At 35.8% G+C, this 25,214-nt stretch overlaps 1 long non-coding RNA gene across 2 annotated transcripts in view; it reads left to right on the top strand.

The window, feature by feature from the left end:
* LOC130456845 (uncharacterized) overlaps window positions 1-22,678 on the top strand; it is a 52,262-nt gene extending 29,584 nt beyond the window's left edge. For both annotated transcript variants that reach the window (XR_008915869.1, XR_008915868.1), the window contains one exon: window positions 22,569-22,678. This is a non-coding gene — a long non-coding RNA (uncharacterized LOC130456845). The remainder of the gene's footprint in view (window positions 1-22,568) is intronic.
* The last annotated feature ends 2,536 nt before the right edge of the window (window positions 22,679-25,214 follow it).

Here is a 25,214-nt window from a genome sequence, read left to right on the forward strand (position 1 = left end):
ATTTCCTTTACATTCTAATATCTTATAAATCTGTTATTTATACATTTGTTCATTTATTTCAAAAAGATCAAGGAAAATTTTATTCTATTTATGTCTCTTGGTACAACATTTATAACAGAACTATGCCTTAATAGATGGTTAAACTTTTTTTCATCATATAATATTGCTTGATTAAAGTTTAGAGCTGGTAGGGATATTAGAGCCCATCTAGTCGAATCCAATCATTTTATAGTTGAGGAAATGATGCCCTGAATGTTAAGATGGCTCTTTCAAAGTCATACACAGGTAGTAAGAAGTAGAGATGGGATTTTCAATAAAAGTTCAAATTAATACTGAATTTTAAGTTTTGTAAAGAACATTTTTCATAACAACCTTGTGAAGGGGCACAAGTGAAATTACCCTGATTGAGGAAACTGAGGTTTATATTGTTTAAATTATTTGTTCCTATAAAAGAAGTATCAGAAGAGTGTAGGGAATAAAGAACAAGTCTTAGAGTAAGTGAGATCTGGGTGTAAGTCCTCCAACTGACACATAATAACTGTGTGACCTTGAATATGTCACTTAACTACTTAGTGGCCCAGGGAACTCTTATAGACTTAGAATTGCTTAAAATGTGCCTATTTACATTAGAAGAAAAAGTTCTACACTAGGATTTCCCTGCATAGATTAAAGTAGATACATTTTTAGAAAAAAAAAACTGTCAGGAATGGGATTTTAAATTCCATTGCCATAGTATCACACTGGCTGTCAGTCAGATCAGTTATGAACTACCTCTTCCATTAAAGACAGATACAAAAGGAATCACCTACTGCATACAGAGCACTATGTTAGGTGCTAGGGGTGATTTTTTAAAAACTGCAATAACATGAAATTCTTTTATTTCTCTGTCCTTTCCTTTTAAAAATCAGTTTTTAGCGTCTTTAAGTAAGGTCTTCAGCTTTTTAAAATATATTAATTTGTCTAATTTTTATTGTCATGCAAAACATACTTCTATATTAGTCATTGTAGGAGCAAACTCATACATAACCAAAACCCCAAAATAAAACCAGGAATACACTTATTTGAAAGTCTTATAAATTTGACTTAGTTCTCTACAAATATGAGAAGACCCTTATTGGAGACATTGTATAAAATTTTTTCCCAATTTATTTCCCTTCTAATTTTGTTTACATTAGTTTTATTTGTACAAAAGCTACCTTCCTCAAAAGTAGAATGATCAAAAATGAAGTGATTGATTTGGAAGGCAATGGTTGCTGAGAATCTTCCAACTCTAATTTTTTTTTATTTTGCAAATTCTGTTCAGTTATTTTTTAAAAAATTAAAAAATCTTTTAAGGATATATCTAAAATCTCACGATTTTATCTTCAATTTGTAAAACAAGCAGTATAAATCACAACTAGGCATTTAACTAAACTATAGATTCTACATGGTCTCTAGTTTGAAAGAGATTATAAATTATACACTTTTGGGGGTGTAGTTAGTTTATGCCTGTCTAGTCTTCTCTGGGATGCTTAGTTTGGTGGTTAGAGTATAATGATGATGAGACCAAAGTTGCTACTTAATTGTATATGCAAAAGATAGCCATGGGCTTCCAAATTAACCCATATTGTATATTCATGCTAGCCATTTTGTATACCTGAGTAAGAGTATTATTGGTTCATGACAATTATGCTAACTCAACCCTGTGACTTGGAAAAAATCAAATTGCATATTAGATTGATTTTTACAAGTATGACTTACTACATCTACTTTTTTTAAATTGGAAATCAATAGTTTTGTCTTCATTCCTACATAATTACAGAAAGGACTCCTTTAACTGTGCATAAAAATTATATATACTTTGTGTCTTTTTAAACAAAATCATAATTATATGATGGTAAGTACGATGATTATCAACATTAATCCTGACTACATCATGTAACTCAAGTTGCTTACTCCATTCTTCTGGAAGGAATCTCATGAATCTAGGCAGTGTATAAAAACACTGCTTTTGGAGTCAGGAGAAGCTAGAGTTGAAACCATAGAAGACTTAAAGGGGTCAAAGGCCTAGATGAATGAATAATAACATTTTGTGAGGGAAGGCAGAAGAAGAGGTAAAAAGTCAACATATTATCATCAGAGAAGGGGATTTGAGTTCTTGGACATAAAGATAATATTTTTGGATGATTCAAAGATCAAGGTTATGATTATCTTTCTGTGTAGTTGAAATAGGGTAGAAGGTCCTCACTTCATGGTAAGTGCATAGATTGAAGAAATGAGTAATTAGGGTGTTTGAGGATGTCAATATGTATGTTGAAGTCCCCTAATATGAAGGCAGGAATTGGGGAGGAGAGGAAAAGTAGTAAGCCAGAGAGTGATTTAATTGGGAAAGGAAGGGGAGTGAATTAATGGTGTGTAGACAATAGCTACCCTAATTTAATTGTAAAGAAAAGAGATTATTGGGTGATAGAGGTAAGAGAAAAACCCGGACGTGGCAATGGGGGGCAAATAATATTCCAATTGTCCTACCCAATTTGAGTATCTTCCATCTTCTTCAAAGTATTTCCCACTGCACAGGGAGTCTGCCACTTCTTATTACTGCCTCATAATCAACCTCCTCAGGTGAAAAGTGGAAACAAGAGTATCTTTGACAATGCACTTTGTGCTTTCTTTCTGCCACTGGGCAGAAACTTTAAGTCAGAAAGGCTATTATCTTCCATCTCCCCCAAAGCAGTGAATTCCATTTTTGCCAATTCCAGACAAATTCCACCTCCTGCTACCATTGTGATCTCCCCTCTGGAATGTGGCCTGGTACAAAAATATCTACTGCAAAAAAGAGCAATGTGGACGTCAGGTCTTCCATCTCCTGCTGTATCTATCCTGTCAAGAGCTGGTTATGGAAGCCCTTCAGTGGGTTCTTAGGAGTCTGAGTTAAGCCACAGCTCTGGCTGGTTGTAGTGTGGAATTATAATTTATGCTCTTGCCAGCAGACTAAGTTCTAACTCTGAGAGTGTGTGAGTGTGATTATGAGCTAAAGAGTGAGAGACAAAACAAGAGTAGGGAGAGAGACAGAGATGCTGGGAGTCATCAGGCCATGATGCCTTGACAGAGTTATGTGTGGTAGCTAAGAAGGCCACAGAGTGGCCCTTGGCAAGATGTGATTGCCCACTCAATCCCCTTTGCATGACCTCTCTCATCAATATCCTTACCTATGGAATTGACATGATTATTATTCCCCCTAGTCTCAGAAGGAATAATGAAAGAGCAAAATACCTGTACCCTAATTCTCTAAAACATCACCAAAAGACCAGACCCTCAAACCCAATCCCAAAGACTATCATGGGTTAACTTTTATTTAGGTACATAATTCCCAGTAAAACTGTAGCTACAAGCCAAAGCCAGAACTTTCCCACTCACAGAAACTTATTCTCATGAAGCCAGCATACAAATCAATCATAAAGGCCCATACAAAATGTACAGGTACACCAAGCTTCATAAACCAGTAACTCACCAGTGCCTCATAAACCAGTAACTTGCCAGTGGGAAACTCCTAGTAAACCCTGAAAAATGATCAGTCTAATATTAAATCTGAGTTGTGTTCCTAGTACCCCTCAACCTCAATAATATGATTGTTGAATTGTCTTTTAATAACTTCTGATTAATTATTCCATTTTATTAAAAGTAATAAGTAATTTTCCTTGATTGTTTGTAAGCTTAAAACTCCTCACAGGGTAATGAGAAAATTAAGCCACCTGTGACAAAATCATTTATATTCTGTGAAACCTTTATGCTGTCTGTAATCACAACACAAAAATATAGAATGTTAATCAAGTGATTTGTTAAAAGTTAATGTATCCTTCCTAATCTTCCTAATTCCTTCCTAATCTTGTTAAACTTGTTAAACTAAGAAGGGAGGAGAAATGTAGTTTCCAAGACCTGATTCTGTTATTCCAAGCATCTCTATTGTTATTGATCAGGAAATATCTAAATCAGATCTTCTAAAGAATGGTCTGATTAGGGTGGAATAGTTTTGAAATTCAAAATCCCCCCTGAGGCCCCAGGAAGACTAGTCTCTCCGATGGGTCTTGTAGACATACCAGCTATGAAATTACAATAGTTAGAGATAAGAGAAAAATAGGAGAGATAGAGAGAGACAACAAAACCAATGTTTTGCTGGGTGCATTGACAAAAGCCAATTAGTCCCCTTTGGCATAAGAGAGTACATTCAAAATAAAGGTTCAATCAACCACACCCAAGGTTCATTCTGGATCTTCCTGTAGTGTAAGGGTTTAGGTATCTTTCTGCAAACAGTTCATTCTCTGGATTTAGGAGTTAGCAAGCTTCTTGTCTGAAGATCTACAGGAAGTTGCCATAATATAAGAAGGAAAGGAACTAGAATTCTGGGAAGGGTCATTCCTTTGTCTGATTTTTGTTTGTCATTCTCAGGGATATAGGGAACCCACATGATAGTCAAATTTTGGTGCTGGTATGAGTACTTCACAAAGAGTGTAGATACAAGGAAGTCCTATGACTTAATGTATGTCAAACGTCACAACCTTGAGTCCACATTAGTATTTTCTGTGTGCTCTTTTGACACTATTCAGGTTAAGTCTGTGCTCCTTGTTTTTATCCCATTTCCTGGAATCAGAGACAAACATTACTCATAGTCCCATAACATTTTATCAATTAATGGCAGGTTCCCACAGTTTAAAGCTTTGGGGTATGTATTGATATTATAGTCAGTATACACACACACACACACACACACATATTAAACTTATTTTACTGCAGAGAGAGAAAAAAATTTAATTGTATGTAACTTTAGTACAAGAAATGAGGAAAAGGGGGGAAATGAAATATTCTAATCAAAATAAGAAAAGCAAAAAAATAAGGAGGAAAAATCAGGAATTTAATGTGTTCTCAAAAAAACAGCATCCACTTCTCAATGGATTACTATCTCCAATTAATGTGATAGGATAGAGTCAATCAGTCTCAACAGAAGATGCTCAACAGAAGATACCTAGATTGGTTTCTTTCTTTTTTTTTTTGACCTGTGTGCTTTTTTGGCATAATTTGGGCTAAGTCTGTGTTCCTTTTCAGTCCTATTTCCTAGAATCAGACACAAATATTAATCATAGTCCCTTAATTTATTAATAATTGTATTAATAAATGGCAGGTTCCCACAGTCTAAAGATGTTTGGGTATGTATTAATATTATAATAAGTATATATATATTTATTTAACTTATGTTATTATAGAATAAAATTAATATTGATTTTATGTACCTTAAGTATAAGAAATGAGAATAGAGGAAAATAATGAAATATTCTAATCAAAATAAAATGAAAACAATAATAAAAATGGGGGGGCAGGGGGGAAGATCAGGAATTCAATGTGTTCCTGAAAACAGTATCCACTTGTCAATGGATTATTATCTCCAATGCATGTGATAGGATACAGTCAATCAGTCTCAACAGAAGATGCTCTCTTTACATGTGAGCAATGAATCCAAGAGTCCTACTATCCAATCTTTATAGATGTTGGAATGTTTAACAATTTTTGGAATGGTCCTTCCCAGGAAGGCTGGGTTGCTCCAATATGCTGGAAATTCTTAATATACACCTTGTCTCCTGGGTTCAGGTTGTGAAGTGAAAAGTCTAGTGGTCCGGCTTGTACTGGAGCTCCAAATTCATGGAGTTCACGCAGTTTGTGTTGTAATTCCTGTATATAGGATGCAATAGTATTATCTCCCCCTAATAGTGATGTATATGCAAGGGAGAAAGGCTTAGCCAGTATAGGTGGATGTTCAAAAAGCATCTCAAATGGTGAGATGTGTAGGTCTCCTCTAGGCCTGTTCCTAAGATAAAATAGGGCCAGAGGGAAAATTTCAGGCCATTTTAAATGGGTCTCAGTGCATAATTTGCCAAGCATAGTTTTAAGGTCTTTGTTCATTCTTTCAACTTGGCCTGAACTCTGGGGATGATATGGAACATGGAATTTGGGAGTTATCCCTAAGCAAGAATATGTTTGATTTAGGACAGAATCAGTAAAATGACTTCCTCTATCTGAATCAATATGTGCTGGCAGGCCAAAGCAAGGAATAATTTCTTTTAAGAGCACCTTAGCAACAAAAACCACTGTGGCTCGGATCGCAGGAAATGCTTCTGGCCATCTGGTCAGTTGATCTACTATGACTAGACAAAATTTATAATGTCCAGCCTTTGACATTGTTATGAAATCTATCTGTAGGTGCTCAAAAGCTATGTAAGCCAGAGGAGGCCCAATGAAAACTTTGCCCCGAAAGGCATGTTGGTTATATGCCTGGGAGGTAGAGCAGGCTGACACACTTTAGAGGCTATGGTAGTTATACCAGGGGCTATCCATACACTCTTAACAGAGTCCATGATGCCCTATGTGCCAAAGTGACCATTTTTATAAACAGATTGGCAAATTTGGTGATAGAAACTTCTAGGGAGCAGGGGTTTTCCTTCAGATGACACCCATACTCCATTAATCTGTTTTGCTTTGAATTTTTGTTTCCATTTCTTCACTTCCTTTTCATTATAGGAAAGTGATAAATTTAAATCATCAGTGGTTGTTAATGTTAAAATTAATTCAGACCCTTCTATGGCTGCTAGCTTTGCAGCAGTATCTGCTATGTCATTTCCCCTAGAGACAGGGTCAGTGCCACCTGTATGGGCAGGGAAATGAACTACAGCTAGGGCTTTAGGCAGTTTGAGAACAGAAAGAACTTCATTAATAATTTCTGCATTAGCTATGGATTTTCCAGCTGAGGTTAAAAATCCTCTCTGAAGCCATAACATTCCAACTGAGTGACAAATTCCAAAAGCATATCCAGAATCCATATAAATTGTTGGCTTTTTACCATTGGCAATTATACAGGCATGTTTCAGAGCTATGAGTTCTGCCCCTTAAACGCTAATATTAGAGGGCAGTGAAGCTAACCACTCAGTGGCAAATTTTGTCACTACAGCAACTCCAGTGTAGCGTATGCCATCTCTCATAAAAGAAGAACCATCAGTAAATAAGACCAGATCTGAGTTGCTTAAAGGAGTGTCCAAGACAAGATCATTTCAAGGCTTTTCTGCCATGGACACTAGTGTTTCACAATTGTGTAATGGTTCTCCTGAAGTAGGTAAACCTGGAAGCCACGTGACAAGGTTAAGGTTTGTACAGCATTTCAAAGTGATGTTTTCACTATTTAACAAGGTTATTTCATGCCTTGTAATTCTCTGATCCGAAAATGCCTGTGTTCTATGCCTTAGCAACAATGCTTCTACCTCACATGGGCACATAGTTGTTAATGGGCATCCTAATACCAGATCAACACCTTTTGTCACTAGTAAGGCTGTAGAAGCTACTCCTCTAAGACATAGTGGTGCTCCTGATGCTACTGGGTCCAATTGGGCAGAATAATGAGCAATTGGGCACTGAGAAGGCCCCAAAGTCTGAGTTAAAACACCTGAAGCTACTCCTCTTCACTCAGGTACATACAATGTAAATGGCTTGTTGTAATCTAGGATGCCTAGAGAGGGGGAAGACAGGATATTCTTTTTTAGATTTGATAGAGCTGACAAGTGTTCTGGCTCTAATTTCAGGGGTTCAGGGACAGAATCCCTTGTTAGTGCTATAAGGGGTTTAGTAATTTCCCCATAGCAAGGAATCCATTGTCTACAAAACTTGTGTTGCTCCTAAAATGGCTCTCAACTGTTTCTTAGTGGTAGGAGCACTTAAATTTTGAATATTCTCAATTCATTTGGGAGAAGTAAGTGGGCACCCACAGTCAGGATAAATCCCAAACATTCTACTTTAGGGAGGCACCACTGAATCTTATCCTTCGAGATCTTATGCCCTCTTTTGTGCAATTCCAAAAGAAGGAGTTTGCTATCTTCCTGACATGCTTCTGCATCTGTTGAAGTCAAGAGCAGATCTTCTATGTATTTGATTAATTTGCTATTTTTAAATGTGTTATTATCTGTGTCTTGGCTCAAAATTTGCACAAATAAGCTCGGGCTGTCTACAAAACCTTGTGGTAAGTGACTCCAGGAGTATTTTGGCCTTGCCAGGTGAAAGCGAAGATATGCCTGGAGTTCTCATGTATGGGTATGGAAAAGGAGGCTGAGCACAAGTCTACTACTGTAAAGTATGTAGCTGTGCTAGGAATGGAAGAAATAATAGTATTGATGTTGGGAACTAAGGAGTGTCTCTTTATAAAGTGATTGTTCACAGCCCTCAAATCCTGTATGTTTCTATAGAGGTGTTTGCCATAGGGCTCTCTTTTTGTTTTTTTAACCGGCAGGATGGGCGTGTTGAATTCAGATTTACAAGGGATTATTATTCCCTGTGCAATTAATGAGTTAATTACTGGAGTAATTCCTTCAATTGCCTCTTTTGATAGGGGATACTGAGCAATGGAAGGAGATGGGCTAGATCTAGTTTTTATCTGCACAGGAATAGCTGACTTAAGTAAGCCTACATCGGAAGAAAATGTGGCCCAAAGAGACTCCGGTATATCTTGAGGTATTACCAAGGTGGGATGCTCTTTTCTCTCCTGACTCTCTGAGAGAATTACAGGAAGTAAATTTAAAGATTCCTCAGGTACTTCCAATGATATGGAACCATCTTGGGAGCAAGTTATTGTAGCTCTGAGTTTGCATAGAAGGCCCCTCCCCAGAAAATTTAGAGGTGATTCAGGCATCAAAAGGAAGGAGTGTTGTACCTCTAGCGGCCCTACAGACACCATTCTAGGGGAAAGCCTTTTATCCCTTTGGGGTATTCCTGATGCTCCCATTACATCTCTGAGCCAACAAAATAAATATTTAAATCAGTGTCCTCTTTAATACAGACTAGGAAGCTCCAGTGTCTAAAAGACCATCATAATAGGTGTTACCCACCTTTAAAGTAACATGGGGTTCATTAGTATGGAGAGGTAGTGGATTGGGACAACAGGTAGTAGGACATCAGGGTCTGGAAAATCAAAGGTTGTATACTCTGATTCCTGTGCCCCAGCCCACCCCCTGACACCTTCATTGTGTTTGGGAAGTTCCTTGGGCACCCCCCTGAAGGGCACCCCCCCCCCAAGGGCCATTAGTACCTCGAGTATTTTTTGGACAAGCACCACTTAAGTTATATTATTGTGGAGTCATTTGGTTTGAGTTATCATTTTCCCAATATCTATTCCTATAGTTATCATTCCTAAAGTTGTGGTTTCCATTATCATTATTAGAGTTATTTGTATAATTATCACTTCTGTAGTTGATATTAAACTGCAGATTCCTTCTGAGTGCTTTGAGTAAAGTTCTACACTCTACCATTCTATGGCTCTTCTCACAGAATTGGCAGGTAATGGATGGATAACTAGATTCCTAGAGCGGGGCAAGTGCCATTCTTACAGGTTGTCAGGCCTCTTTCCAGTTTGGCAATCTTATCTGTTAAATGTGTCAATTGTTTCTCCATTTTTCCCATGAGATCATTATTCTCTTCCTCCTTTTCTTTGTTTCCCTTTAAAACATATAAAGCTGTTTTCCGTAATTCTTCAAGGTCCATCTCTGGTCATCTTGGACAATGTGTTCTAAAATAATCCCTAATCACTGTGCAAGAGTTATTGACAAAGAGCCTTCTAACTTGTCTTAAGTTATTTTCTTTAGATAGATCAAAATCCAGGTATCTACCCCCAAACTCGATTATTCAATCCATCAATCTGGAGGGTGTTTCTTCCTCATTCTGCTTAATTTTTTCAAATTCTGTCCACTTATATGTACTATCTTCACATTCCCTCATTGCTGTTAGGATGGCCTCTCTACAAGGGTATAATTCTAAAATATCCTCAGAGTCATTATTGTCCCATTCAATATTCTGAGATGTGCTTCATTGCGCCCCCAGGTTTTGTTGGCATTAGCAATTATTTTATTTTTCTCATATTCAGTTACAAAAGCCTATAGCAAGTTTTCAACGTCTTCGTAAGATTAATTATACTGAAAAAAATATTTCTGTCATCTTTTTTCTTACTAGAAAGGGATCTTGTTCATATGTGGGAACATTTTGTGTAAATTCGTGTATTTCTTGGGGAGTAAACAATATATTGTGCCTTAAAGTTACCAAATCCCCATTCTGTCCTATTTCCGGTACTTCTCTTAGAGGAAATAGGCCTCTAGTTGAATTTTGTGCCTGTGGGTCAGTTCAACTAGGACGAGTTTCTCTAGGAGGATGAGATCTCCTTTGGGCTGGGATTTGGTTTTCTGTAGGAGAAGGAAGATGAGAACCTGGGATTGCAGGTCAAGGGTTTGGGGGATTAAATTCAGTCAAAATTTGCACTACACGAGAGAAGCAGCCTGTTAACTGAGCTATAGGGAAGGTGTTTTCCATCTCTATTTCGGGAAAGGAAATTTCCTCATTCAAAGGTTTAGAAACAGGTCTATTTCTAGTAGGGTGGATGTTTGCCAATTGATCCTGTAAGAAACATTTTAAATTTTCTAATTGGACTTGCATGTTCTCTTGCATTTTATCCTCAAATTTTTTTGGTGTTTTTCTGAATTTCAGCTTCAAATGATCTTTTTATGTTAGCATCTCTAAACCCAGTATTGAGGAGTACAAAAATTACATTACCTATTAATATAAAAAATTGGAGGTATGCTGTTTTCTCAATGTCCCTAATTCTTCAACTGCCATATGAATGTCAAAGAATGTAGTAATCATTTATACATATATATATATATATATATATATATATATATATATAAATTATTTTCTAAAGGTCTTCACAAAACAGGTGGGGAGCAGGACAAAGCCAAAACTTTCTACAGGTTTTTCCCACTCCTAATCTAGGCAGTTGTTCCCTAGGGGAAAGGAGATTTAGAAACAGCTCTCCCAGCCAGAACCTTAGGGCCTTTTGCTAAGATTTAAAACAGCTGTGTTCTATCTAATTTAAGGAGAGAGGGAGAAAAGAAAAAAAAAATCCAAATTTACTTACCTGAATAGCTGAACAAAATAAACTATTAAAAAAATAGTCACAGTAGAAAAAAAGTTTAGGAACGTTAAGATGATTGAGGGTATTTCGTCACAACTGACATGGTCAGCCAAACTGTTAAGGGTGAAATTATGGTTGAGACTGAAAAAAAATCTAAATTTAAGTGGTCACCAAAGGAAATCCCAAACAATAAAATACCCAAGTCAGCTGCCAAATTTTATGGTGGTTTAATTACAACAGGAGGAAGAAAATGTAGAACCTTGGCTCAGACAGAACTTGTGCTATAAAATACTTTTATTTTTGTCTTTGCCAAAAATTTAATTTTTCTAGGCATAGAATGAGCTGATTATCATAAAGGTAACAGTGAGGTTTTGAAAGGTCAAAACTGTTGTAGGGGAGACCAAGGGTACCTAGGGCTGGTTCTTCCCCCCTGGTTTGGATTACTTGGTCCAGGCCTCTTGATTGATAGAATTCATAGATCCTTTTCTCTTCACTGTCCTGCAGATAGGGCACTAGGGCACACTATGTCTTGCATGACCTGCTCCAGTTTGAGCAACAGCTAAGTCTCATGAATATGTTGCACAAGAGTTGGCATTTGTTAGTCTACAGGTATATCATCACTATGTAACTCTTACAGAAAGTTGGTCATGGCATCCACAAAGTAGCATGAGCATATACAGTTGATATGCTAATTCAGATCCTAGATCTCCACTCTGAATTCCTCCTCACTCTGTTTTGCATCTACATTTATACCCTTTGAAGTTGTTTCTTCAGCCTCATCTCGATTGCCATTAGACAACCATTCTGGAGGGCAAAATGGAACCATGCCCACAGGACCATAAAACTATTGTTATAATTAAAAGTAATCTTGGAGGCATATTAAATTATAATTATTTATTAGTAAGAGAAAGAGAAAGAGAGAAAGAAAAATATCATCAGGTTGCCCTAAATACCAAAGTTTCCAGCTACTTTTGCACTAAGCTTCTGGTTCCCATTTAAAAGGGCAGCGGGGGTGCCCAGGAAGTCAGATAGCCTGGCCAGATAAAATAAGGCTAAAAAGGCCAACCAAAGAGATAACTTCCCTCAGGAAGAAACCAGGCCAAAATAGACTCCTGCTCCTCCTTATCCCCATCTTATATATGGCCAGTGACATTACTCCTAATCGGCTCTCTGATAGAACAGTCTTAGTCAGGAGTTCTGTTCTCCAGGCATGCTACCAGGCTCATCATCTGCCTGCCCATTCTGGTGGTTGTGCAGTCTCCTGATCACATGACTTGGTAATCTTTCTTAATGTGCATATGTCAAGGGGCTATATTTTTATGTTAATTTCACACACTATGCATACCCTTTGATTCAGCAATACCACTATTGGTATCCCAAAGAGATCAGAGAAGGACCCACTTCTACAAAAACACTCCTTTTCTTATAGTGGCAAAGAATTGGAAATTGAGGTGATACTAGTTCAACAATTGGGGAATGAATGAATAAGCTGTGGAATACGGTTGTAATGGAATACAATTGCAATATAAAAATGATGAACAGGATGAGTTAAGAAAAAGCTAGAAAGACTTAAATGAACTAAGGCTAAGTGAAGTGAGCAGAACCAGGAGAATATTATATACAGTAATAGAAATATTATCTAGTGAACAACTGTGAAGGTCTAAACTATTATCAGCAAAAGAAGGTTCAAAGGTGAATGAATTAATAATAAAAAATGCTATCCAAAGCCAAAGAAGGAATTGTCAGAAATGGACTGTAGATAAAAACACACCATCTTTCACTTTATTTCCTTCATGCATTTTTTATTGTATGTGTGATATGTGTCTTCTGTCACAGCATGGGTAATATGGAAATATGAATTGCAAGAAAGCATTGGTAAAATTTATATCAAACTATTAACTGCTTTGGTGAGTCAGCAGTTAGTTTTACCTTCCTAATAATGTTAGTACCTTGAGGGCAGTTACTGCAGTCAGTTATATGCAGGTTGCTGTGAGAGTTATTAGTTGTGAGAACAAATCCCTAAATCTGAAGTAATTTTTGAAAATATTTTCTTTTTCTCAATTACATGTAAAAACAAATTTTAACATTCATTAAAACAAATTTAGGGGGCAGCTGGGTAGCTCAGTGGATTGAGAGCTAGCCCTAGAGATGGGAGGTCCTAGGTTCAAATCTGGCCTCAGACACTTCCCAGCTGTGTGTCCCTGGGCAAGTCACTTGACTCCTAGCCCTTACCACTCTTCTGCCTTGGAGCCAATACACAGTATTGACTCCAAGATGAAAGGTAAGGGTTTAAAAAAAAATTTTAGTTCAAAATTTTCTCCCTCTTTTCCCTCCCCACTCCCTGAAGCAGTAAATAATCTAATATAGGTTATACATGTGCTAGCATGCAAAATGTATTTTCAAATTAGTTATGCTGGGGAAGAAGATATATGTCTTAAAAACCATGAAGAAAATAAAGCAAAAAAAAATTATGCTTCAATTTGCATTCAGATTCCATCAGTTCCCTCTATAGAAGTAGATAATATTGTTCCACATGAGACTTTTGGAATTATCATGGATTACTATATTGCTGAGAATAACTGTTATTCACAGTTGATCATTGTATAATATTTGTTACTGTACTCAATGTTCTGCCTCTACTCACTTCACTTTTTATTAGTTCATATATTTTCAGACTTTTGTGAAATCATCCTGCTCCTCATTTCTTATGGCAAAATAATATTCCATTACAATCATATACCGCAGTTTGTTCAGCCATTCACCATTTGACTGATATCCCCTAAATTTTCAGTTCTTTGCCACCACAAAAAAAAAAAAAGCTGCCATAAATATTTTGTACATGTAGGTTTTTTGCTCATTTATTTATTTGTTTGTTTATTTTTGTGGTACAGACCTAATAGTGATATTGCTGGATCAAAGAATCCAGAATGATTGGATCATAACTCTATCAAAAGTATATTAGTGTCCCAATTTTTCCATATCCCATCTAGTATTTATAATTTTCTTTCTCTGTTATATTAGCCAATCTGATTAGTGTGAAGTGGTACCTCAGAGTAGTTTTAAATTGCATTTCTCTGATCCAACTATTCTGGAAGGCAATTTGGAATTATGCCTGAAGTGCATTAAAAGACTCCATTCCCTTTGATCCAGTTATCCCGCTGCCAGGTTTGTACACGAAAGAGATAATGGAAGATGTATGTACAAAAATATTTATAGCTGCATTTTTTGTAGTGGCAAAAAATGGGAAAACGAGGGAGTGTCTATTGATTGGGGAATGGCTGAACAAATTATGGTATATGATGGTGATGGAATACTGTAAGGAATGATGAACTGCTTGATTTCTATACAAAATGGAAAGAACTCCATGAACTGATGCAGACTGAAATGAGCAGAACCAGGAGAACATTGTATACAGAAACTGAAACATTGTGGCACAATCAAATGTAATAGACTTTGGTACTAAGAGCAAAGCAATGATTCAGTATAATCCTGAGGAATTTATGAAGAAAGAATGCTATCCCGATTGAGAGAAAGAACTGTGGGAGTAAAAAATGTAGAAGGAAAACATGATTTATCATTTGATTCTATGGGTTTATGATTGGGGTTTTGTTTTTAAATATCTGTCTAAAATATATCCATTTTGACCTTACCTTGGTATGCAATATGAGGTATATAATCAGAAGGTGTCTATATTCTCTTATAATGGTTTTTTAGGGGTGTATGGGGTGCTCAGGGAGGGGTGGTATCTCTGGTATGGAGGGCTTGTTGTGCCCTCTTAGGGCAGCTCTCCAGCCTCTGACACCCACCTGACTCCCAGCTCTCACTTGTGGCTCCCAGGAGCTGCTAGCATGCGGCAGCGGCCACACCCCAGGCAACGGCTTCGACAGGCCGGCTAAACCTTGTGAGGGTAGCCATCGAGTTGTAGACCCCTGGTGAACCAGGGCTTTGCTCACCCAGCATGTGAAGACTACTTCAGCTGAACAGATGGAAGAAACCAATAAGAAGATTCAGTGGCTGAGATGGCGACGCAGCAAAGCACTGTGGAGTGCTTAGGGCGTGTTGGAGCACAAAGGATAACACGGCCATCCAATGCAGCTGAGGAAGTCTCCAGGTGTAACGACCTTTCAAGCCACTGGACCCAGGCTTCCAATGCCAAGAGAGTGGGACTGTCTCTGTGCATCGACTTTTCCACTTAAATCTCATTTTTCACACTCATCTATACACCATAGATGAAAACGCACAAAGACAATCGTCATCCTCGGTTACCGAGAGACTACTACCACTATAATGTTTTTTAGTTTCCTAGCAGTTTTTGTCACATAGTGAGTTCTTGTTTCAAAAGCTTGGATTTTTGGATATCAAACACTAAATCACTATGGTCATTTACTACTCTATATTGTATATTTAATCTATTTTACTGATCCACCACTCTATTTCTTATCTGTATCAAATTGTTTTGATAATTACTGCTTTATAATACATTTCAAGATTTAGTACTGCTAGGCTACCTTCCCTCACATTTTTAAAACTAATTCTTTTGATAATCTTGTCTTTTGTACATATATTATTACATAATACATTTCCCTGTTCATCATGTTGTACAACAATTATATATATTGCCTATACTAGAGAAAAATTCATGAAGGAAATAAAATGAAGAACAGTGTATTCCAATCTGCATTTAGATTCCCTTGCAGTTTTCCTGGATCCACCTTGTTGATAATAGCTAAATCAATGATCATATAGTATTTTTGTTACTATGTAAAAAATCTCTTGGTTCTGCTCATTTTACATTGCATCACTTCATATAAATCATTTCAGGTTTTTTTGATCATCTTTGTCATTTCTTATGGTACAATATTCCATTATAATCTTATACCACAACTTCTTCAGCCATTCCCCAATTGACAGATATCCCTTCAGTGTCCAGTTCTTTGCCACCCCAAAAAGAATTGTTATAAATATTTTAGAACATAATTTTTTTTCTTTTGCCTTCATAACCTTAGGAAATAAACTTAATAGTGGAGTTACTGGGTCAAAAGGTATGCTCAGCTTTATAACTCTTTAAGTATAATTGGAGATTATTCTCCAAAATGGTTGGATTGGTTCAGTTTTACCAAAAACGTATTACTGTCCTTGTTTACCTTCATCCCTTCCAACATGTAATAGATAATATTGAAGGGGTTTATTCGATGGGTAAATGATAACTAATAGATCAGTCAGCTATCTTCCTTTTGCCTACCCTCTTCCCTCTATACCTCCCATCTTCCCTCTTCCAGCCTCCCTCCCCTTTGCTTCCCTTCAGCTTCCCCTTCCCCTGTTCTTCTTTAGCTTCCCTCTAAGTCACTCAGGGTGAGCTATGATGTTTCAAATGATATAGTCTTTACCTTCTTTTATCTCAAGTAAGGATTTTATTTGGGGAAGACAGGAAAGGATAGAGAATGGAGGTAAGAGAGTTGGAAGTTTCCCTATTATCTACAGTGAGCCTTAGGTTGGAGGATTCTGAGATAAATGGCAATTCAGTCACTACCATGAAACAGAACAAGTCAGAGAGATGGACTATCGTCCTTCTTCTTCTGCCTTCAAATCAGTCAGGCCACCTCCAACTTGATCATCCCAAGTCCCAGATATAAACCCAGCTTATTCCTTCAAAGTCACCACCATCAGCCAAGAAACCCAAGTCAAGTCAGCAGTTGGCTCTTGCCTTCAACTGTTTCCTGGTAACATTCCAAATGGAATCTTCCTTTAATTGACAGCTGATCAACCTCCAACTTTTGTCCTTTTGCATGCCTTATAATTTCTCTCTTCCACAAATATTTATCATTTTTCCCTTTTATGATTTTAGCCAATTTGGTAGGAAATAATTTTTCAGTTGTTTTGATTTTCTCTGATCAATAATAATTTAGAACATTTTTTCATATAATCATATATAGCTCTGATTTCATCATGCAAATACTGTCTATTCATATCTTTTAAACATTTATCAATGAGGGAACAGTTCATGATTGTGGGTTTTTTAATGAATAATCAATAACTAAATATTATATTTTATAACATTTTATTAATAATAACTAAAGCAAAAGAACTGCCTGACTTCAGCCCGGTTGCAGGTTCAAAAGCCAAAGAGGGAGTAGTTACAGCCACTTAAATACAACACACAAAACGTGGGGACGCAGGAAAAGGAAAAAGGATTCTAGCAATTCAGAAAAGAACTTGGGGGTAATGTAGTTTTGTTTAGGGGTTCAAGAATTTATAACTATACATCCCCCCATGATCCTGCTGGGGAGACCAGTCTCCCCAAAAGGATCATGGAAACATAACTAACTTATAAATTGCAATAATTTGTAGATAAAAGAAAAAAAAAGAACAAAACCAATGATTACTGAGTTGACAAGAAGCCAATTTGGGGGCAGTCCCCTTTGGCATAAGAGTATGCATTCAAAACAAAGGCATTTCAACCTCCCATAATTCAATTCACATCCCAAAGTTCACTCTGGATCTTCTGGTACAGCATGTGGTCTCTGTAGGCATCTGTCTTCATGGGGCATTCTGGATTCTGGGAACAAGTTTCTTATCCTAAAATTGCTTAAATTTAAATCAAAGTTCACAACAATAACTTGGCCCCGCTGAGGTGAATAATAACAAACACAGGTATCACTCAGGGATGCATGGCTGTGTTATGAGATAGATGAATCAATTTGCCAAAGTAAATTTAAAAAAAAAAACATGAAAAAAAATCTAAATAAAAGAGAAAAATAACTTGTGGATGAAATACAAAATGCAAAAGTTTTATGTCTAAAAAAATCTAAGTAAAGGAAAAACAAACCTATAACAGGTCCTTGAATCAGGGCCTAATTAAAATGATCTAAGCAATTATGCATTTACCCAATCAGTAGCCAGGACTACAGAAAGTTTGCCACACTATGAAAGACAGAAAAGAGACTAGATTACAGGAGCCAGGTAGGAGCCAAATTTGAGATACTTGATAGAATGTGGCTCAGAGGAAGACCTACCTTTAACACATGTTAAACAGCCTTAACCTCAAACCCCAAACAAGTTCAAGTCCTCTTGTCTTGGCTCAAAATTACATCAATCCCACCAGGATTGATTGGTCTCTTTGACTTTGTGCTCTATTGGCACTATGCTGTTTAGCTTTGTGCTTCTTTGGCACTATGCAACGGCTCTTTTTGTATTATCTTGTCCTAGAATCAGAATCATTAAGCAAAGTCCCATAATTTTTTAAAAAACAATCAATGGCATCATTGTTATAGTCTAAAACTTTTTGGGCATGCATTAATATTAGAGCAAATGTTTTTAAAACTTATTACTGCAAAATTAAAAAAAAATAAAGAAAAATCTTCTCAATACTGGTGACATGTGCTTCAAATACAAAAAGGAGAGAAAAAATAGAACCCAGATACTATATTGCACATGCAATAAAAAAAATCAGAGGTTATTTTCTTAAATGTTTTAAAAATCAAAAATATATAGCTTAAAATCAGTGACACACTGTGTCAGCCATGTGTGAGTACAAAATGATTTTCAGAATAAAACAGTAACACAGTAGATAATGTACATTCAAAGAAGTATCAAAGTCCCCAAAGTTCACAATAGCCCAGTTAATTACAATAGCAAACAAACCCATTATCATATGTCACATAAGTTATTTTATGACATAAAAAAAACTATGAACTGATGGATATTTGTCGCAATTTTTACAGATGTAGCAAATCTTTGAACCTTGACAAACATATTTTTAAACAAAGTTAAACTTATTTGGGTCTAGAACATCATCAAGAAATCTAGGTTTTGGGGGCAGCTGGGTAGCTCAGTGGATTGAGAGCTAGCCCTAGAGACGGGAGGTCCTAGGTTCAAATCTAGCCTCAGACACTTCCCAGCTGTGTGACCCTGGGCAAGTTACTTGACCCCCATTGCCTAGCCCTTACCACTCTTCTGCCCTGGAGCCAATACACAGTATTGACTCCAAGACGGTAGGTAAGGGTTTAAAAAAAAAAAGAAATCTAGGTTTTTCTGCTGGAAGTAAATTAAAATGAAGAGTTTTGCAGGAGCTCTTTTTCTGACTTCCTGATTACATATAAACACCTTAAACATTTCTTTGTTTCTCTACTTTTAATACAACATTCTTTATAATATATATATATATATACTAAAAAATCATCTATTCAGAAACTACTAGTTTCTAAAATTATTTCTGAAGACCCTTTAAAATTACAATTAAATTCTTAGCTTATTAAATTCTCTAAAGGTTGTATATAATTTAAGCAGTATTGTTGAAATCCATCCATCATCATCTATGTGACAATTTACAAAGGCAACATGTAATCTTCAATGGATCTAGTGACAAGGGTTTTAGGCAAGATGTTCATGGGCTTTATATATTTTGTTCTTCAGCAGAGGTAAAGGTACAAATTAAAGATCAATATAAGCAAAACATAGTAGCTTAAAATGATTCAGTATCACAGAAAGATATTGATTAAATTAAAACAGATAAATAAAAAAATTAAACCTTAAAGCGATCAATAAATACAATAATATAAACCATTGAGGAGGTGTAGACAGGCCGTGCAGTCAAAATCCTTTTCACCAATCCCAATAGACTTGTTCGCTATTATAGGAGGAGAATAAACTCAAAATAGTTAGCAATAAACTTCCAGGTCTCTTTGAAAGTTTCCTTCCCCTCCCCCAGTATTTATTATCCATTTAGATTTCTTTTGTCAGCACTGAATTTTTTCATAGCAGCACAAGGCAGAATCTCCAACTCTGAATGTTGAGAGCAGTTATCAGGACTTTTAGAACTTTGTCAAAATATTTCATGTTGGTTTGTAATTTAAGCAGCCTAGCTTGTGGCATATTCTTGAGACTGAAATAAAGTGGGAAATCTCCAATGAAAATAAAAAGTCCCAGGATAAGAATTCAACAGATCCAAACTGCACTTTTTATCTCTACCAACTCAAACTGATGTTTCAGAGTTTCAAGCATGCTTTGCAATAGCATTTTTCCTGAAAAACGCTGAATGGGGTTGTGAGTCAAGAGAAAGAAGGGGTGGGAGGGGGAATCAGGCTAATTCCCCAAAACTGACTTTAAATCTACTGATTTGGAACTAACTGCCCTCCCTGTGAAAAACCTTTAGTAACAGACTTCTAAAAACTAGGACCAGGCTAGGCACATGGAGGGTGGAAAGGGATTGGGGTGTAAAGATTCATCACCCTCTGTGGAAAAAAAAAATGGCTGGGATTGGCAGGCTCTGGTGGCAGGTCTGGTCTCTGCAAGAGGAGGCTCCAAGCTGGGTGGAGAGGAGTGAGAAAATCTGGCCAACCCGATGGACAGGAGAAACAGCAGGCAGTAGCAGGCGGCAGGGAGGGGCTGGAGCACCGGCACACCCTGCCACGGATCCTTGTGGTGGGCAGCAACCAGGCAAATTTACTATCTTTAATGTAAGGTTATCTGCTCAAAAATTTTTTTTGAGAATTTGTAATCCCTTTGTGGTAAGCCAAACTGTGGGTTTTTAAATTATTAACCAAGAACTAAATATTACATTTTATAGTTTTATTAATAATAACTAAAGCAAAAGAACTGCCTGACTTCAGCCCAGGAGCAGGTTCAAAAGCCAAAGAGGGAGTAGTTACAATCACTGAAATACAATCACGCAAAATGTGGGGACACAGGAAAAGGGAAAAGGATTCTAGCAATACAGAAAAGAACTTGGGGGTAATGTAGTTTTGTTTAGGGGTTCAAGAATTTCTAACTATACATGATTATATATATCTGACAAAGTTCTCTATATAGTTTAGATATGAGGTTTCTATCCAAGAAACTGTAAGGACTTTCTCCAACTTTTTATTTCGTTCTAATCTTTGGTTATACTTGTACAAAATCATTTAAATTTGATGAATTCAAAATTATTCATTTTACATTTTACAATGCTTTATATCTCTTTTTTGTTCATAAATTCTTCTTGAATCCTTAAGTCCAATATGTAATATATTGTCTGTTTGCTTATAATTTCTTCCCTTTAGCCTTTGGTGTAAGATATTGGTCTATATCTAGTTTCTGCCAAACTGCTTTCCAGTTTTCCCAACATTTTTTACCAAATAGTGAATTCTTATTCCAAAAACCTGGATCTATTTAACTTTGTCAAACACAAAGTTAGTATAATTTTTTACAACTGCTTGTTGTATGTCTATTCAGTTTCACTCATCTACTTTTCTGTTTCTTAGCCAGTACCAGATAGTTTGGAATATTAATTCTTCAAAATATAGTTTGAAATCTGGTTCTGCTAGACCTCCTTCCTTTATGTTTTTAAAAAAGAATTTTCTTTGATATTCCTTACTTTTTTCCCCCAAATGAATTTTGTTATTTTTTTTCTAGTTCAAGAAAATAATTTTTGGTCATTTAAATTGGTTGGCATTGAATAACTAGATTATGTAGTGTAAAAATGGAGATTTGAACCCCGGACTTCAATTCCCAGAAGTCTTTGGTAGTTCCCAGAATTCCCTAAACTCTCACCCTGAGTCCTCACCTGAGTGCGAGAACACAATTTGTATTTAAACTGACTCCTCCTACTTGCCTGCGCGCTCTCTCTCTAGGCACACGGGGCTCTCGACCTAACAGGCAAGATGCTGCACATGCTTTCTTATTTTGTATTTTCTTTATTTCTTAATCTTTAATAAACCTCTAAAAATATATACTTTTAGTAGAGAAACTAATTTTAATTGTTACAGTAGTATTGTCATTTTAATTATATTGGCTTTGCCCACACCTACATAATGAATATTTTTCCAATTATTTATCTGACTTTATTTTTATGAAAAGTGTTTTATGATTATGTTCATATAGTAGTTTCTGGAAGATACACTCCTAGATACTTTGTTCTATTAATGGTTAATTTAAATGGATTATCTCTTACTATATCTTCTTGTAGGACATTGTTATTGATACACAGAAATGCTGATGCTTTTATACCCTGGTATTTTGTTAAAATTACGGATAGGTTCAATTTTTTTGTTGTTGAATCTAGGATTTTCTCTTTATATATATATCATCACATTATCTGTGAAAAGAGTTTTATTACTTCTTTGCCTGCTCTGATACCTTTAATTTATTTTTCTTCTCTTGTTTCTATTGCTAAAATTTCTAGTACAAGATTTATATTGGTGATAATGGGCATTCTTCTTTTATTCCTAATCTAATTGGGAAGGCTTCTTCTCTCCATTACATAATGTTTACTGATGGTTTTAAATATATATTTATTCACCTAAGCAAAAGTTCAGTTATACCTATACTTTCAAGTGTTTTTTAACATAAATTATGTTGCATTTTGTCAAAAAAAATTTCTACATCTATTGATACAATCATATGATTTTTAAAATTCTTTGTTGATGTAGTGAATTATGTTAATAGTTTTCTTTATTTTAAACTATCCCTGCAAACCTGGTATAAGTCCTGTTTGGTCAAAATGTATAATCTTTGTGATACATTGTTGTTGTTTCCTGGCTATTATTTTATTTAGAACTTTTGCATCTGTATTCGTTAATTAAATTTTGACATAATTTTCTTTCTCTTTTTTCTTCTCCTGTTTTAGGTTATCAGCATCAAATTTGTTTCATAAACTGAGTGTGGCAGGACACCTTTACCAATTGTTCTAAAGAATTTGCTATTAAAATTAAATGATTCTTAAATGTTTTAAATTCACTTGCAAATCCATCCAGTCCTGGTGCTTTTTTCTTAGGAAGTTTTTTAAATATCCTGCTCAAATTTCTTTCTTTTAAATAGGTTTATTTAAATGCTTTATTTCCTCCGCTGTTGGTCTATGCAATTTATAATTTTCTAATTATTCATCAATTTCATATTATTAAATCTGTTGGCATATAATTGAGCAAAGTAACTCCTAATAATTGCTTTTATTTCATCTTCATAAGTGATAAATTGACCCTTTACATTTTTAAGGCTAGTGATTTGGTTTTCTTTTCTCCTAATAACTAATTAAATAAATATTAATTAACTAATTGATAAATCATATTAGCCAATGACATCTACTTCAAGGGTTTGTTTGTTTTTTATAAAACCAACTCAGTTTTGTTCATTAATTCAATGGTTTTCTTACATTCAGTTCTGTTAATTTCATGTTTAATTTTTAGGATATCCAATTTAGTTGAGAATTTAAAAAAAAAATTCTTCTAATTTATACCCGATTACTTGATTGATTCTTTCTCTGTTTTACTGATATAAACATTCAGAGATAATTTTTCTCAAATGTTGCTTTTGCTGTTTCCCATAAGTTTTGGTATGTGGTCTCATTATTTTCATTTTTCCCTAATAAAATTTGTTTCTATAGCTTACTCATTCTTTGAGATTAAGTTATTTAATCTCCAATTAATTTTTCTGTGTTTCAGAATGAGGCCCCTTTTAAATTATCTTAATGCATTATGATCTGAAAAGGATGCATTTATTTTTTTTTCTTTTCTTCATTCAATTGTAAAGGTTTTTCTCTTAAGATATAGTCAATTTTTGTAAAAAGTATTACAATTTTCTCTAGATGTCTTTAATATCTATCTTACCTAAAATTTTATTTCTTTCCTTAACAACTTTCTTATTTATTTTTTTGGTTAGATTTATCCATTTCTAAGAGGGGAAGATTTAACTTCTCCACTATGGTAGTTTGGTTATTTCCACCTTTAAAATTTTGGATGCATATATGTTTAGTATTAATAATGGCTTCATTGTTTATTGTACCTTTTAACATCCTGTAGTGTCCTTATTTATTTCTTTTTAATTGAATCTATTTCAGTTCTAACCTTTTCTAAGATCATTATTGCTACCCTTGATTTTTTTTGTCAACTAAAGTATAATATGTTCTACTCCATCCCTCTATTTCTACTCAATGGGTGCCTCCTTTTAAATGTGTTGCTTGAAAACAATGTATTACATTTTTAATAGGAATGGGTATTGTATTTTGTCAAAAGCCTTTTCTACATGTGTGAGACAGAATTGAATATTCTATTCTCAAGATGAGCATTCAGCTCACAAAGGCAAGTTTTTTGCCTTTTGTTGATTGAGGACTCTGGGACAAACTTAGGAGGGAGACTGATGAAGGACAGAAAGGGCAATGAACATCTCAGTTGCACCCCTTCTCTCATCTGAATTAACTTAGAACCACAGGTGTTTTGACTGTGGGATGGGGGTAGGGGGCACCTGACAGGGGAGGGTGAAGGAGCCTTATGTATATGTTGCCTGCTTGCTGCTTAGTGACACTTCTTAGCCTATCATTGAAGTGCTCTCTTTCATGAAGGGGAAATAAACAACTGCCTCTTTTTACTCCTACCTTCTGATTCCAGGTCTTGTTTATTTGAGTGAGTCATCACTTTTATGTCACATATACATCAACAGAACTAATATGATTTTTTGCTTTATTTTTTATTGATAGTTTTGTTAATATAATATAATATACATCATAACATAAAATAACATAATGTAATTTAATATGAATCCCAACTCCTCATAATGTATAATCATTGTGATATGTTCTGCTTGGTATTTTACTTTAAAATTTTGCAGCAATATTCAAGAGTGAGATTGGGCTATAATTCTCTTTATTTTGGCTTTTATTAGTTTAGGTGTCAACCTCATATTTGTGTCAGAAAAGAAATTTGCTAGGATTCTTTCTTTGCCTATTTTTCCAAATAGTTTATATAGTATTATAATTAACTGTTCTTTAATTTTTTTTTTTTGCAGAATTCCCTTGTAGCTTTGGGGGTTTTTCTTAGGGAGTTCATTGATAATGCTTAAATATTTTTTTTAAGTTTATGTTGAAAGGGAACTAGGCCAACGAACCCGGTGTAGATAAGCACCCTTCCTAGGCCAACAAACCCTGTGTGATAACCACATTGACCTCTCCACCCTGTGTGATAACCACATTGACCTCTCCACCCTGTGTGATAACCATATTGACCCTCGGTAAGCTCCATGGTCAGCCCCAAGGGTATATAAGCCTGCCTTAAAAGTTGCTTGAGGAGGAACTCCCTTTGGGCTCCTCCCTGCGCGTGTGAAGTGTGTTACAATAAACTACCTCTCTGTGCTGATTGCATCGTCTGTTCTGTTCCTTTGGACCCCTAAACGGACCCTAACATATGGGGGCTCGTCCTCAGGGAGTCCAGGAACCACAGACGGAGAGCGGGAGACCTACGCCGAGCAGGTAAGCCTCCGGGACCCCTATTGGTTTTTTTGAAAC

This window comes from Monodelphis domestica, chromosome 2, assembly GCF_027887165.1.
Source record: "Monodelphis domestica isolate mMonDom1 chromosome 2, mMonDom1.pri, whole genome shotgun sequence".
NCBI classification, from domain to species: Eukaryota; Metazoa; Chordata; class Mammalia; order Didelphimorphia; family Didelphidae; genus Monodelphis; species Monodelphis domestica.